This window comes from Gambusia affinis, linkage group LG08, assembly GCF_019740435.1.
Source record: "Gambusia affinis linkage group LG08, SWU_Gaff_1.0, whole genome shotgun sequence".
Classification (NCBI taxonomy): domain Eukaryota; kingdom Metazoa; phylum Chordata; class Actinopteri; order Cyprinodontiformes; family Poeciliidae; genus Gambusia; species Gambusia affinis.
In genome coordinates this window covers 7,544,229-7,559,945 of record NC_057875.1, presented here as the reverse complement: position 1 = coordinate 7,559,945, position 15,717 = coordinate 7,544,229, and positions in this window count along the sequence as shown.

Sequence of the window (15,717 nt, the reverse complement as noted above, 5' to 3'; positions counted from 1 at the left end):
CAACTTCATCATTATTAAGTGTACATGTTGCTGTTTTGACAGAACAAGATGTCTTTGGCTGTACTTACAGTCCTTTTAGAAATTTCAGAAATTTTCAACCATCCCATTCAAAGGTTTTGTGGGGGAGGCAGGCGGAGTAGTCTTGTGTGCAAAAACATTTCAATTTAGTGTGTTTATAATAGACTGGGTATTAAAAAGAGCAACTTAGCAAGACTGAATTGTTTGCAAGTAAAGTTGAAGGGGTCTGTGATGTTCTTCAACAATTTTGTAACCATTCTTAGTTTAACATTGCAAAAACAATGCCACAGTTCACAAATAGAACTATTTAAGCAATAGTGATGACGGAAGGGTACAAGAGAGAAAACTAACTTTCAAGGACCATAATCCAAATGGGGAAAAAATACTGCTTAGGTTGATAACATCATTGTCATTGCATTTAAATATAATTACAATGAGCACGACAAAGTACAGCTTCTCATTTACAATGTGCTGAGTTTAGGTGGAGAACAGTCTCTAAATTTGTAATTCATTTTGGAAGTCATGGGCCGTGAATCATCCAAGATTTAAGAAACACATGGTGCAACACCTCACCATTTTTACTACTGCTCTTTATTCCATTCCAAATGTTGAATGGTTGCTTTAAAAGGTCCACTAAAATGCAAGTTTGATGTCTATTGGCATTGTTGACTTATTGGAGCACAGTTCAGTTCATGGTGATCACCTCACTGTGAAAAATTACAGCAGTGTTCCGGCATCTTAAAGTTCAATAGAGGATTGAGCCTTGGTTGTCCCCTAAACATCCAAACATTTTCCTTTCATCTACAATCAAATGAAATGAAATTTGGCCCAATTTAGTATTCCAAGGCAACAATAATGCCAAACATTTATCAAAACCTATTTAGGAAAAGATAAAACAAGCTGGAATTTAGCTTCTGCAATGGATCCAATCTTAAAGGTGACTAAAAAAGTTCTAGATTAATAATAGAAGTTAGATATGATCTGATAAGCTATCTAATGAAGTCTATTTTATAGGTAGACTGCTAAAATATCTACCCAAATTATTACCTAACTGATGACTACAAAAATGTTTGACTTATTTGCAACTTGCTAAGGGACATTCAACCAACTGTCGGTGGGGATGTGTATATATGTTTGAGACTATCTTTAATTTCTGCTTAGATTACATAAAATTCACAATAAATTAAAATGTACGTTCTTACTTTTAAAATTCACTATAGCTATTTGTTATCATACCTTCTCGAAAAGAATGGTTAAAATTAATCAATCAAAGCCTAGAATTAGGATCCCACTCTCATACTCTTGATGATAAGAGAGACATGGCTTTTGATTGGTACTATTTATACTAGATGTAAGACAAAACTTGTGAGACAAAAATTTCACTTCTTGTACAATATTTTTAATTTTAAGGTATCATTAGCTTGGTAAAACATCTGAACTGTAAATAAATAAAGACAAAAGTAAAATCAATACATTTCCAGGATCCTCTGAGATAGTGTTGTGTGAAAGTTCCAGGATCAACCCCAAAAATTGGCCCCAGGCTGTTTTGAAATGCCAATAAAGCAGGTTGCTATGGCCACACTATTGCAGTGCCATAACATGTTTAATCTGCCACATTGCTCTCCCCCTACTGCTTTTTTCACACAATACTTTTGGTTGCAAAATTCACATTGGTTTCACTGCGATCAACAAATCTTTGAAAGTGATCCATCATGTCCAAAATTGTACCAGCTGCATTTAAACGATTCCCTTTTCACACCCCTGATGTTAAGGTCAATTATTAAGTTGAACCAAATAATAATGTAAAAGAAATAACGATGGTATTTCATGGACTGCTATTTACCTATATAAGTTGAGGTGCTAAGCCTGACATAGAGGCTAAGCAAAGTTTTGAGGCCAATTTCTTAAGTACATTTTTGTTTTACAACTTTGTACTACTGATACCAGTTTTAGTAAATTCTGTTTCTATTTTTCAGAACGATAATATGAAAAAACATGAGTAGGATTGCATTTTTATAGCCTTCCTGCCAAGGTCAGGCAGGAAGGCTGACCTTGGCAGCCTTCCTGCCAAGGTCAGGAAGGCTATAAAAGATTAATACATTTGGAGGAGATACATCTTGGTGTTGTGTGTGATAGAGAAGATGCAGACAAAAGATTACAGAGTTGAGATTTGAAACTAAGTTCAGCGTCTTTTATTAGCAATTAGCTAGTATCAGAATTATCATAAACTATTCATCTAGACACTGGTAAGCCTTTTTGTTATCTGCTAAAAGTCTGCAGATGTGCCAATGTGTCTAAATACCAAACTACTGAGTGAATTTGAAATATAAGCTGCAACCACTAACTTAAAAAAACACATATTCTGTATATATCTAAGCCTCATTTGTCATAAGCCACAGGTGTCTGAGGTATTTATGCAAAAAGATTTTTTTAACACTTCTAAAGACGTAAATATGCCTGTGACACTGCTTAAAAAAATACAGTATCAGCTCATATTGTTTAGTTTTCAAGTTTGGAGAAAGTTTGTTTTTAATAAACAAAAGAATGGAAAACAGATGCAGAAGGGTAATTTCTTTTTTTACCCAGTCTCAGTCTGTGGAAATAAGAAAGACGGATGAACCATGAACAAACAGAAGTTGCTCTGGGCTGATTGATATATAATTTCCTATGACTTCATGATTACAAATGAGGCAGAGCAGACACATTTTTTAGCTGCTATGTGTAATTAAAACTTCATTCAGGCATAAATATTGTTCACGCCGCCACATGTTTTATGTGGTGAAACGATTGCCTTTAGAAATTTTCCCACTATGAATCTGCTCACCAAGTCTCCATTGACTCTATAGAGAAGTCTGTAAATTAACAGTGACAGTCTTTTTTAAAAAAGGCTTTGTTGGCTCTAGTGTCCTTTATTTGAAAGTAGTTTGACAGGAAACAGTGTAACGAGAGAGGGGGAAGACATGTAGCAAATGTCACCAGGCCGGTAATCGAACCTGCGACCACCGCCACGAGGACTAAGGCCACAATACGTGGGTCGTGCACCACCACAGCACCCAGTGATCGTGACTGGGAAAAAAAAAAAAAAAAGAATTTCCTTTTTGACGTGCTGCTCATAGGCCCGTCGGCAGGTTGAGGCTTGACTGCCCTCAGCTGCACGACGTGGAATGAGAGAGTGTGATGTCTAACAATAACATCAACGTGAGAGGCAGGTGATAAAAGACATGTCAATCTTGTTAAACACGGAAACCACAGAGGACAAAAAAAGGTAAGCAGAGGTTTGCCTTCTTCCGTTTTCTTATTATCTTTATTATTATTACTGCAGTGGGCAGTCAAGGTTCACTAACAGAGCACACTTAACTGTGTGTGCTGTCACACACCCAGCCCACACACACACAACCAATCACACACACACATATGACTCCTGTCTCTCCTAACACCAGCCCTGCTCTGTGTGCTCTGCTAATATTGACTCTCCTGACTAACACTGCCTCTATTGAGTCAAACACAGAACTGTTTGACTAGAATTAGAACATCATTGAGATAACAGCCACGGACTTGTCCAGGCTGGAGCGGCGGCGCTAACGTGAGGCAGAGCAGGAGAAGGAGAACCGCAGCTGATGATGGAGGTTGAGGGTGCACAGGTGAATTCACAACCAGAACAAATGTTTTCCTTCTTTTTTAACACCAGTGCACAAGAACAATCACCTGTGCAGTGTCTTTCTGTGAAACCCAACAGCTTTGTTGTTCCTGTGTGAGCAGAGCTGTGTTTATGTATACGCTTTTTCTGTCATTAAGCTCATTGAGGCCTTGAGGTTGTAAAACTTGCTTGTCACCCAGATTATTGTGCAGTTTGAGTCTCCGTGCTGAAAACGGTGCTGTCAAACGTCTTGGCAGCCAGGATAAAAGCTTGCGTTCTGTGCCAAAGCATGCTTTTCATCTGAATGCAGGTATTAAATTCTTATCATTGGTTACACATCGCAGCTATAATGTTAACAGCTCTGCTCAACCGTAAAACGCACACGCAGACAAAAACACACAGATAAGAAAAGCCTACTTGATTATTCATATGCAGGCCTATTCACCTGCTTGGTGGCTTTTTATCTCTATCTCTCACGTAGACATTTCCCAGACTGTGTCTGAAATTTCTTACTAAACAGCCCACCATATCTATGCTTTATCATTCACCTTAAGTCCATGAATTCCTTTCATTTTATGCCCTGATGTTCTTCAGCAATCGTGTCCTTTCTGCTAACAGTCTCACAATCTGGGTGCTTGTGAAGACAAAAAGACAAAACAATAAAGATGAATATTAGCAAAAACATCTTGAAGGTGTTTTATATTTCAATTGATCCAAAGTTTGGAAAATGAGGTCCACCTTTTAGGGCAGAGATCATGTTACATAATGTCAGGAGAGACAATAATGCATCAACATGAGAATAAAATATGTTCATCATCTGTAAACGCTAAAGATGTATTATACTCTCATGCCAAAATTCAGTAAAATATTCTCAGCTTTTGCTATTCTCAGCTTGACCACCAGATGTCTGTAACAGCTGCATAGTGTTCCTTTAACATAATTATTTGATTTACAATACCACACATCTCTTGCAAAGCTGGCATGAACCAAATATTTTATCACCTAAATATTCATTGCACATCAGTATGGAAAAATTTACCATAACACAAAACACTTAAAAACATCAGGATAAGTACACATTAAATTAAAAACAATAATACTCAATTTCGGATTCACTATTTAAGAAAACCTGAATGCAGAAGCGGATGCACAAACAGAAACATTTCAACTGAGTTATCATTATTTACCTCATAGTTGTAGCTTCCTACAGCAATATAAAGAAGAAAAACACAGAAATTTGACATACAATAGTTATCTTGAATAGATAAGGTCATTGTTTTTACTCCTAAGAACAGATAAAGAGAAAGGTAGGCAACTTGGGATTAAGAGTGTTTCCCAAGAAGAGCATTTCAACAGACAATCAGACTCACTGTTATTGCAAAATGACTTCTCTTTCAGGGTTTTGGATTCTGCAACAAGGCTGGAAAGCTGATCAGATGGTTTTGACAGGAATTTGGCAGAAAGTTGCTGAACTGGTGGCGATCTTCCAAACTTATGGTTATGGCTGAATGCCAGCCATAAGAGAAAGAAAACCTGTGCAACTTCAGTCCATCACTTGTTGACAGACGACTGAGGGATACGACACCATTCTTATGTCCCTGATACACTACTACAAATATGTTTATTGATATTTTATTTTTCGTTGATCAATAATCACTGTGTTTTAAATGTACAGCAGCTGAGTTGGGAACCAAATCCAGAGCTCCTCTGTGAACTTGAACTTTCCCAGTAACTTCAGAGGTTGTTTTTTTTTTTTATTGTATTTCCAGCTGGAAATATAATTCATTATTATATTAACCAAATGCACAGTAAAGATTACAATTTGCCCCTTTATCTCAATATTTAAGTTCAGCAGTTCACCTTCCTAATTTAGTGGAAGACAGGGTCTTGTCAAAGCTAAAAAGATAAGAAAAAATGTATTTTACCTATCAGTCATGAATCAAAATTTCCCCTCACCTAAAACATGTATATGTGAACATAAGGTGTAAAAGTGTAAAGAATTTCAGAAAACATGTTGCTTCATTTATAACTGTAGCAACAGATCAATGTCCTGACCTGTTAGTCAAGATCCTTAAGATGTTTTTAATGAAGGTGAGATTTGGTGACTTTAGTGATTCACTCCCCTGCTGCTCTGAGAAAGGTAAACTGTCATAAACAAAGCCAGTACTGTGCATGATTACACAACCACCTTCAGACAAGGTTTAACAATAAATCTTCTTCTTGCAGGTCTTTCTGTATACTACCAACACACAGTTCAGCTCTGTCTTCTAGGTCAGCTGTGGCCATGTTTTTCAGCTGTGTGAGCAAGAGGAAGAGCTACAGGATCCAACAGAAGACATTGCAGCAATCCTTTCTGCTTATGTGGTTTCATTTTATTCCTACAGGCCCCGACGATATTTTGAATTGCCCTGGGTTATGTATTCACTCAGTCATGTAAGCTAAATGAACCATCCATAATGTAAATGAGAAAAGAAAAAGAGATTGAGAGAGAGATGGGGATGTAAATCCTGTGGTGCCCCCGGTATTAGGGAGGGAAGAGAAAGAGATGTCAGCATTTCCACACATTTCACTTTCAAATGAGCCAAAGCTGATTGGCGAGTCAAACCTTTTCCTCTGCATATATACCAGACAGTTCAAGTGCAGACAAAAAGATGCGACAACTTGTGAATATGAAAAGTAAATCATCATGAGAGGTATTATGTTTATCCACTTATTATATTCACCTTTAAAACGGCCTTCACTTTCAGGAGTCAAAGGGTCACTTTAGTTATTATGTGGTGGCTTTCCTTGAGTGCATCATGCATTTTTAAGTTTATGTCAAAACACAATGTACAACACTGCCTTGAAGAAGTGTTAATGTCTCTAACTTTTTCACATTTTGTCACATTACAACCTCAAACTTTAATGAATTTTAATTAAATAAGTAGTCAATAGTTGTGAAACAGAAGGAAGAGAATACATGGTTTTCAAAAACCTTTGTAGGTAAAAATAAGAAAAGTTTAAAGAACCAAGTTTGCAGAAAATATATCTAGGTTTTTTTGGGGTATGTCTCTACCAATTTTGCACGTCTAGAGACTAAAAGTTTTCCCCGTTCTCCTTTAGTTCAAACAGTTCAAATTTAGTCAGATCAGATGAGCAGCTTCTGTGAACATAAATTCTCATATTTTGCCAACGATTCACAAATAACTTTATGTCTGAACTTTGATTGGGCCAGCCATACAAATACATAAATATACTTTGATCTAAACCATTGTTGTGTAGCTCTCTTTTAGCATCACTTCCCTGATAGAATCTGAACCTCCAGCCCAGTGTTTTGCAGACTGACACGATGCTCTGTATTCAGCTCTCTCCACCTTCCCATCAACCCTGACCACCTTCCTTGTCCCTGCTGAAGAAAAGCATGCCCACAGCATGATGGTGCCACCACCGTGTTTTACAGTGCGGTTCTGTAGTTCAAGGTGGGATGAGAATATGTGCTTGAATATTGCACAAAGTTTAAAAAAGAAATTACATTTGACTTTATTTTATAAGAACACCTTCTTCTGCATGTTAGTTGTGAATTCCACCTGACTTATGGAAAACTAAGTAAGTTAACACCATGCACATGTATTCTTTTCCTTACAGTTGACAATTATACATTTGGTGTGTGACATAAAATCACAGTTATACAAATAGAATTTTGTAGCTGTGAAAGTAAAAACTGTGGAAAAGTATGAATACCATTGCAAGGTATGTACTACTGTAATCCATAACATTGCTTCTTTTGTCTGCAAGCCATCTCTTTTAAGATTTGTTATTAACAGGCATTTTTCACTTGGCACCGTGGAACATGATGCAATTTATTTTGTGGCATTTTACTGCTTCCAAAATATGACAGCCAGTTTGATATTAGATAAATATTTGAGCTGGCACCCAATAAAGCGTATGTCAGACGAGCAAAAGAAAAGAAAAAAACACTGGCAGAACGGATGCGTTTAGCTGCTCGAAAGGAGAAAAAACAACAAGAGAGAGACGGGCCTTGTATGTTATCCATTAGAATCCACTCAGTTCCTCAACAAACAGAGATGATGCTAGCCAAACAAGCTTATTCAAGGGTGTTCTGGGTGGACCGTGTTAGCTCAGCAAATTCAGCTCCACAAATATGCTTCAAAGAATCCTGCTATCTCCTCAGAGCCTTTGATGTGGTTATCGCTCAAGCAGCAGCCTGTGAGAAAAAAGGGATGCAGTGGAGGTTTAGCATTCACTCCTGGATCAGATGGAACAGATAATAGCAAAAACATGCTCCCCGCGTCACGTTGAACCATGCCGCAATTATGACAGCTGCATAGCCATTTTCCAGCTTTGAGTTGGATTCAGAGACGGTGGTGAAAGACAAGGGGAGAGCAAATCAAGCCATCCACCCTGACAACAGGTCGCCGTGCGTTAGGTCTAGAAACCGCAGCAGGATTTAAATATCACCCGTTGGTTGAGAGCGATGTGACCTAATATGTTCAAACTTTACAATGTCTCTCCATCAAGAGACAAAAAAAAGAAAGAATGCCACAAATATTTTTGATGGGTCTGGTGTCACGCAGCGATGACAGTGAAAGCAAAGCAAACAAAGCTAACACTTCCACAATCACACAGTCACGCTTTATGCTATAGGAAAGCAAACAAAGTCTGTTCCTCTTAGCGTGCTGAAACAGCCACCCACAGCCGTGCTCCTGTCTCACACTGAGACCATTAGTCACAATGATTTCTCTGCCAGCTGTCCTGGTGTTTGCTTTAGCGAGCCTCGCAGGCAGTTTGGACCTCATTTGAATTCTCACCTCAGTTTATTAGGCATGCATTGAATCATCAGAGTCTGGTAAGGCTGGTGCAAATGGCATCTCAGGTAGTGCTCGTGTGCAAAAGCTCAATGATTTCTAATCGATTCAATAACTCGCATGATTTGTAAGGCACATTAAGCAAAGATCAGCAGCAAACATTTTCAAACCTCATCACATTTTGTGATGTTACGACATCAAACTAGAATATATATTATCTGATAAGCCAAAAGATCAAGACAAATCATGATGGGGGACACAGCATCATTTTTGTCACTTGCTCAGATGACAAATGAATATGAATATTTTTTGTTTTGTTTTGTTTTGTTTTTTTTTGTTGCTTTTTTGTTTTTTTGGGAGGGGGGGATTGAGGGGGTTGTATAGTTTTTGTTAAACTTTAGTTAAAGACCTTTCCACATTATTTATTATGTAGCCTTTGAGCCACTTTGATTTATGGACTGGAACACAAATGGTTGCTTAACAGTATACATGCAATGCCATTTAAATTTTTATGTATAAAAAATATAACAAACCATGTTTTATTTCCCTTTTATTTCACAGTTACTACTTTTGGTTAGTTTGTCACATAAAATCCTAATACAATATATTGAAGTTTGTTATAACATGAAAAATTTTTAAAAAGATCAAAACATACAAAACAAGATACAAAAGACCATTGCAACAGTTTTATGAATCAGTTTTTTGTGTAATTTTGTCAAGCTCACCTTTCATTAAATTTCCTGCCCCTGTCTGATAAAAAAAATGCTGCTTCATTAGAAACTTTGAAATTAGTCCAAAAAAAATTCTTAGCTTGTACTTGTAATTACCTACCACTCAGAAAGGGCAACTTCTGGAGGAAAAGGCCAGGCTATTTTAATATAAACTGCTGATGTGTGTGTGTGTGTTTTGAAAGAGGCTTTTGTGTTAGACTTTGCGTAGGTGTTTGTGTGGAGGAACCTGACTGACTGAGCTTTATGCAGATATGAAAATCATGTGGTGCAATTTCACCCTCCCCCAACTGCCACCTATGATTGTTCACAGATAAGCTGTCTCTACTGTGAGGAATTTGCATGATAGCATTGGCAAGACAAATGTTTGAAATACCATTCTCCTTCCTGTAGCAAACAGACATCCGCTTAAGGAGTTGGTTAAAAGCTATTTTTAACAAGCTTACATTTTTTTTCATCCTAATCGAGCGAAAGGTAAATCAATCTGTACCATATTCAAACACCATTTAAGCCTCGTACATCATCTTGCATTGCACCATTGTCAGCACAACGATTTCTGGCATCTCATCTCCTTTCTTTTCATCAGCAAATTGCTTGCAGCGCTCCTTAAATAATCAGCCAACTGCACGCAAACCCCGGGTTACGCTGCGGCGTTAACTAGATGAGATCGAGCACTTGTAAAAAAGCACTCAAGACTTTTTTTTCTTTTCTGTGAAGGATACATTGTGGTTACAATGAAAGTGAGTCGACGGAAATCAGTCATGGCACACTGTCACCACAGTGAAGAAACAGCCAGCTAAAAGTGCAGCCAAGCCACATATACTGGGCAAGGAGAATACACTCAAGTGACAGCTGCAAGCACTTAGTCAGCCGCCAAGAACAAAGAGGGGGAGGGAAAACTCTTCAGCCCAATTTGGCAATCTGAGGCTACACAACAGCAGTTCCCAGTATTCTCAAAAAGAAATCAGTCATGTCTTGAAATGTGGCTGTCAATGGTCAGGTTTTTTTTTTTTTTTTTTCCAGTGCTAAAACGTAACCGCAACACGCATGAGGACAAATAGATTAACCCAACAACCGATGATAGCTGAAGGATATGAAATGGACAGTGTTCAATGTAATGTATGTTGTGTTCATCTTTAGAACAGCAGTCAAGTGCATAAACTAAAAAAACACAGTGATTTAAACTATAAATGTCTGGATGCTCTGTGACTTGAAAGGCTAAATAAAAATCAGAGGTGGAGGCAGCAGATGAGTGTTGTACCATCTTACATGGTACAGTAAGATGGTACCATGTAAGATGGTACCTGAAATTCTACTGAAATTCCTCAATTTCAAAAGAATTGAGGAATTCTACTGAAATGTACTTCAGCAGCTTAAAAACCAAACCTAACCTCCAAGAGTGTCTGTAAGCTTGTAACTTCTTTGACCCGTCTATTTGTCAAAGTAGATAAGAGAGTGTGGGAGCTATTACATCTTTTATCTCTGAACTTTATGCATTTTTCAGATCTAGTGCGTTTTTAACCTTTTATCAGCAGTCAGTATAGAATGAGGGTATTTTTGGTTGTGCATTGCAACTACAAACCTGAAGTAGCTCAGAAAAATTCTGTAGGAGTTGTATAATTGTAGATGTTTCTTCAGTCTTTCACAGACAAAACAACAGTTACACCTCTTCAAATTCTTAAGTGCAAGTACACAAGTTGTACTGTTTGAGCCACACGTCCAAAGAAATCTTACAGTTTTGCTCCAATCTATCTAGTAAATTAGGAGCATTGCTAATTCTCATGCCTGTATTAACATCTTCCCACACTTTGCTCCTTTTTAGGATTTGATGCAATGAAGGGAGACAATGGGTAAAAGGGGAGAACTTCAGTAACAGGTTTACATCGTCTTACCAGTGCTTTCTTGGTCTCTTAAATTTAGTTTTAGTTTGTTCCAAATCAACATTTCTGCCTTTTAATCAAGTTTTTACTTACATCTATAATTTAACAGGTTGTTACATGCATAAAATATGGCGTTAGGTAGGTGAGAAAGTAAAATTTTATTTGCATAGCACCTTTCACAGATGAAAACACAAAGTACCTCACAAAACACATAAAAACACATCAAACATAAACTTGTGCCCTTTAAATATTCATATCCCTTGAAATTCTTTTGTTTTATTAAACAGCTATTCTTGCAGGAAGACTTTAGTGGCAGCTACAAGTCTGCAAATGTGTTTTAAATGCTTTGATCTAAACCATTGCATTGTGGCTCTGACTATATTTTAGGATATTATCATGCAATGATAATGTTTTTTCTTTTCTATAAGAAAAGAAAAAACAAGGTTTCTTTCAGAGTTACCCTGTATTTAATTTCTTTCATCTCCCCACCCAGTCTGACAAGTTTCTCTGCCCACAGTATGATGCTGTCATCACTTGGGTCTCTGTCTAGATATAGTTTATTCAGGGGGATAATTGGGTTTTTCACTGCACAGAGTTTTGCATGCTGTCAAAAACTTCAATTTTTGTTTCATCTGACCAGCTCTCCCTCTTCCTAAAGTTTTCCTTGAGTCCCCTGAATGGTGTTTCAAACTGCAATGGCTTTCTACTTCTTAAAAGCCAAAGTGGTCCAATGTGTTTTGATAACTACTGTCCTTGCAACAATAAAAAAGGTGTAAAAACAAAAACTGGGGTATCCATTCCAAGTTTCTTTGTTTTGAAGAACCTGTTGACAATTATATCATAAAAATCAAAAGCCAACAGGGGACCCGTCCTACACTCACAATGAATTTCTGTTTTCATTTCCAAAAAATTTTTTATGAGTTTCCAGGGAGATTTTGCAGTTGTACATTTATGGAAGAAATATTTTGGCAGCAAGTAAGAATACATTCAAGTCAATGAGTTAATTATAAGAGCTAGTTTCTGTTCGGACTAAACTAAGAGGAACACTCTTACACTCTTCTTATGCTTTGCTCATGTAAACAACAATTTTAAAAGGTTATTGATTAACTAAACATATACCAATGAAACATTTTTCTTTACTACTATAGAGATAGAGTAATGTTCTCCCCTTGGTTCTAGTCTCTCCTTATCTGACTCATTGATAGTTTACTACAGAAAAGTGATGTCTTCATGCTCTAATCAACCCCAATTTAGTGTGTTAGACAGCCCTCTCAAACAATACCTTTGGTTTTTAAAGTGTTTTTAGCGGCCCAGATATTAAACTAAACACTCTACTCTCCGTGGTTTCCAATTCCAAACCCAGAATCTTCTGGTTGTTCCATGTTGTCGGGTAAAAACTAAGTGGCACACGGCCTTTCAATCATGGCTCCAAAACCATGGAACAGTTCGCCCCTGTAGCGTCGCTTTGCTAACACAGTGGAGGTTTTTAAAAACTAACTGAAAACTCTTATTTTCCAGAGCTTTTGTGTCATAGTTTTATTCCCTTATGGCTGTTTTAATACTTTGTGTAACAATTGTGATTTATGTTGTAGAGCGCTTTGTGACTTTTGTGTCTATAAACAGCACTTTATAAATAAACTTTACTTTCTTACTAACAGGAAGATTCTTCTTGCCAACAGCCATAGGCATCTACAGCAACTCCTAGAAGAAAATTGAGTGAGTTAGAAAGAGACATTAAAGATCTGTTGTCATTGTATCAATCTTATCTTCCAGAGCACTCAGGTCTTCTGGTTCTAGTCTGCTCTATATTCCCAGAACCAGAACCAAGCCTGTAGAAGCACTATTCTGTTTTATGCTCCTCTAATCTGGAACAAACTTTTAGAAAACTGCAAAACAGTTACCTACAAACTAAACTTATTTTCATTGTCATTCAACAATGATAATTTTCTTGTTACTCTTTGGTAGAGATAAGGTTTGAGTAATGCATGGGTAATTGCTGTTCTGTCAGTGGCTTTCTATTTCTTAAAAGTCAAAGTGGCTTTTAAGAAGTACCTATTTCATGTAGATGGCTACTGTATGTTTGTGTGTTGCAGTCAAAAAAAGAGGTGAGTAGGCCAAGCTAGTCAGATAAACAGTAGATTTAGCACGGATGAAGAGAGAAAAGATAGAAAATTATGCTCTGAGGCATCTGAAAATCATTATTAATGCTCTAAAACAGAGCCATCAAACTCCCAGGTTATGCGAAGCGCTATTTCTGAGATGTATTGTGCCAAAAATGATGTCCTGTGTCGAGAATCATCCATTCTCCATGCTAAGTTTGTGATGTATGAGGCTGAAGAAGAGTCAGTGAGATGAATTCATGAATTCTATTTATCAATACCAAAATATAGCGCTGGTTCATTCTGACATGCTACCTTTAAGAGTTAACAGTCAAAATGGTGACAAGCAACAGTTGGTAACTGCTTTTGTTAGCCTCTGTCTAAGCTACACCCCAAAGAGGGCATTCCTTAATGTGTCATTCTGCAAAGCAGAGCTCTCATTTGCATTTCCTAACATCTCATTTCCTTTAGGTTCAGCTTAGCTTTAGCTTAGTAACTAGCTAACAGAGATAGAAGGAAAACACAGAATGTATTTATTCTCAACACCTGCCAATAGTGATCACCAAATTCTGAAACATTTCGCCAAAGCACCAGGCATTTATACAACACAAACTACATGCTGCAATAAATGTACTGTCCAAGTATCCTCTCTCCCCACTGACTTTCAGTGGCAGGCTGCGGCAAACAGATCATCAGTCAAATCCAAGATGATAATCTTCTATAAAGTTTATTGCTGCCTACAGACTTACAAAAAATTTCACTGGGTTCAAGTCCAAAATAATTATTCATAAGAAAAATGGCTTGAATGTGGTGAAATGTTCAGATTGCAATGCTTAACGTTAGAGAGCTACTTTTGTTATGCAATTCTGCTTCAAATAAGTAACTTTATGCTTGCTAAAATAACATGATGAAAAAATAAACTGCAACCACTCGCATAGAGCCAAACGTACACATGATTTTCTTTCCAGGAAAATCTTGTGTTCTTCACTGTTTGTTTGGAGAAGCCGCTCCAAACTTGAACCAAATGTCTATTTCCATGGACATTTGGTTCTTCTGGACATCTGCTAGTTTAATATGGACATGTTACTAGCAGATTAAAATGTCCATGTTAAACTAGCGGAAGCTACTTTGGAACAGGTTCCTCTCCGGATAGCCAGTTATTAAACTCCCCAACCAAAACCAATGTTTTGTTCAAAGTGTTATCACGCTTAGCTCACTGATGGTTGACAACAGCACCCCAAAGTCCCACCTTCTTTAAGTTAAAGTTTTTTCCCAAAGGCAAATTCATGTAAGATGAAAAAGCAGTAAAGCCTGGTGAGCCTTGAATGTCTGAACGATGGGCCAGATGACAAGGCTGTCAGCACTGATCTGTGTTCGCCTAGTTTTCTGGCCCAACACATTGAGCTGGCTGCCAGCCACAGCCGTGACATATGAAGATGTAGTGTTGACCCCGATCAGAGGTTTGGTTTTACAAAAGCTATGTTCTCATGCAGTATTTATGGACGCTTCCCACTAACTGACTTTAATTGTCAGGGACTGTTGTGCTTGCCACTAAAAGAGAGAGGAAAGCCGTGTAATAGGCTGCGGTTTAAAGGACAGCCGCGGCTGTGATTGAGTCACTTGTTTTAACTTGCCTTTCGAATCTGCAATTATTTAGTTGATGCGATGCAGATTTGGTGGCGGATGGAAACCATCATACCTCAGCTGCCTGTTGTAATCCAAGTGTGGTGCACAGCTGGATAAGGTTACGCGCTCCATCACATCTATTTAAACATATGCCCACTTTTCACTGCCTGGTTCAGAACGGTGTTAATAATGTAAGCAGAAAAAGGTTGTGTACCTGCTGCTAAGTTCAGATTTAATAACACAAAACAGTGAACGTATGCAGTGAGACAACTTTGATCAAAGTGTTGTAAATTAAAAATAGATCAAACGGCTACCGTACCTTGCTAAATCATCCGTACCATTAATCTTTCTAATGTTTTGGTATGCACAACCATAACCTGCAACGTACTGAAATGGGATTATTTTTGAGCTTGACCAACACAAAGTGATGCACACTTGTGGAGCCGATGGAAAATTTTACATTGTCTTTTTTTTAAGCTGTCATTGCAGTTACATAAAGAAGTTTGCATATTATTCAACACAGAATATCTTGAAATTCTTCTCATAAAAAGCCTTTGTGAACACAATTTTTCATTTCCTTTTGTGTATTCCAGGTAAAAGACATCATGCATCATTTGCAGCCTGGACGATAGACCAGGCCAAAGTGATATTTGCCAAAGTGTTCACATCTGCTCTTTTTGTCTGTCTCACAAGAAGCAACTGTTTACTGTGCATCAATATATCAGCTTTAAACTGTTTGTTGTTCTAGGCCATTGAATACTGCAAACTGAATCTCTGTGTGGTCATCTGTTTTTTATGTGTAGATTTAATCAGCCTGTAATCGAGAAAAATTAAAATATGAAAGGCGAACACAAATTTGAATCGCTTGATTATTAACGACCCTCAATTACATTACAGATTGATGCGAAAATGATTTTATCCCAA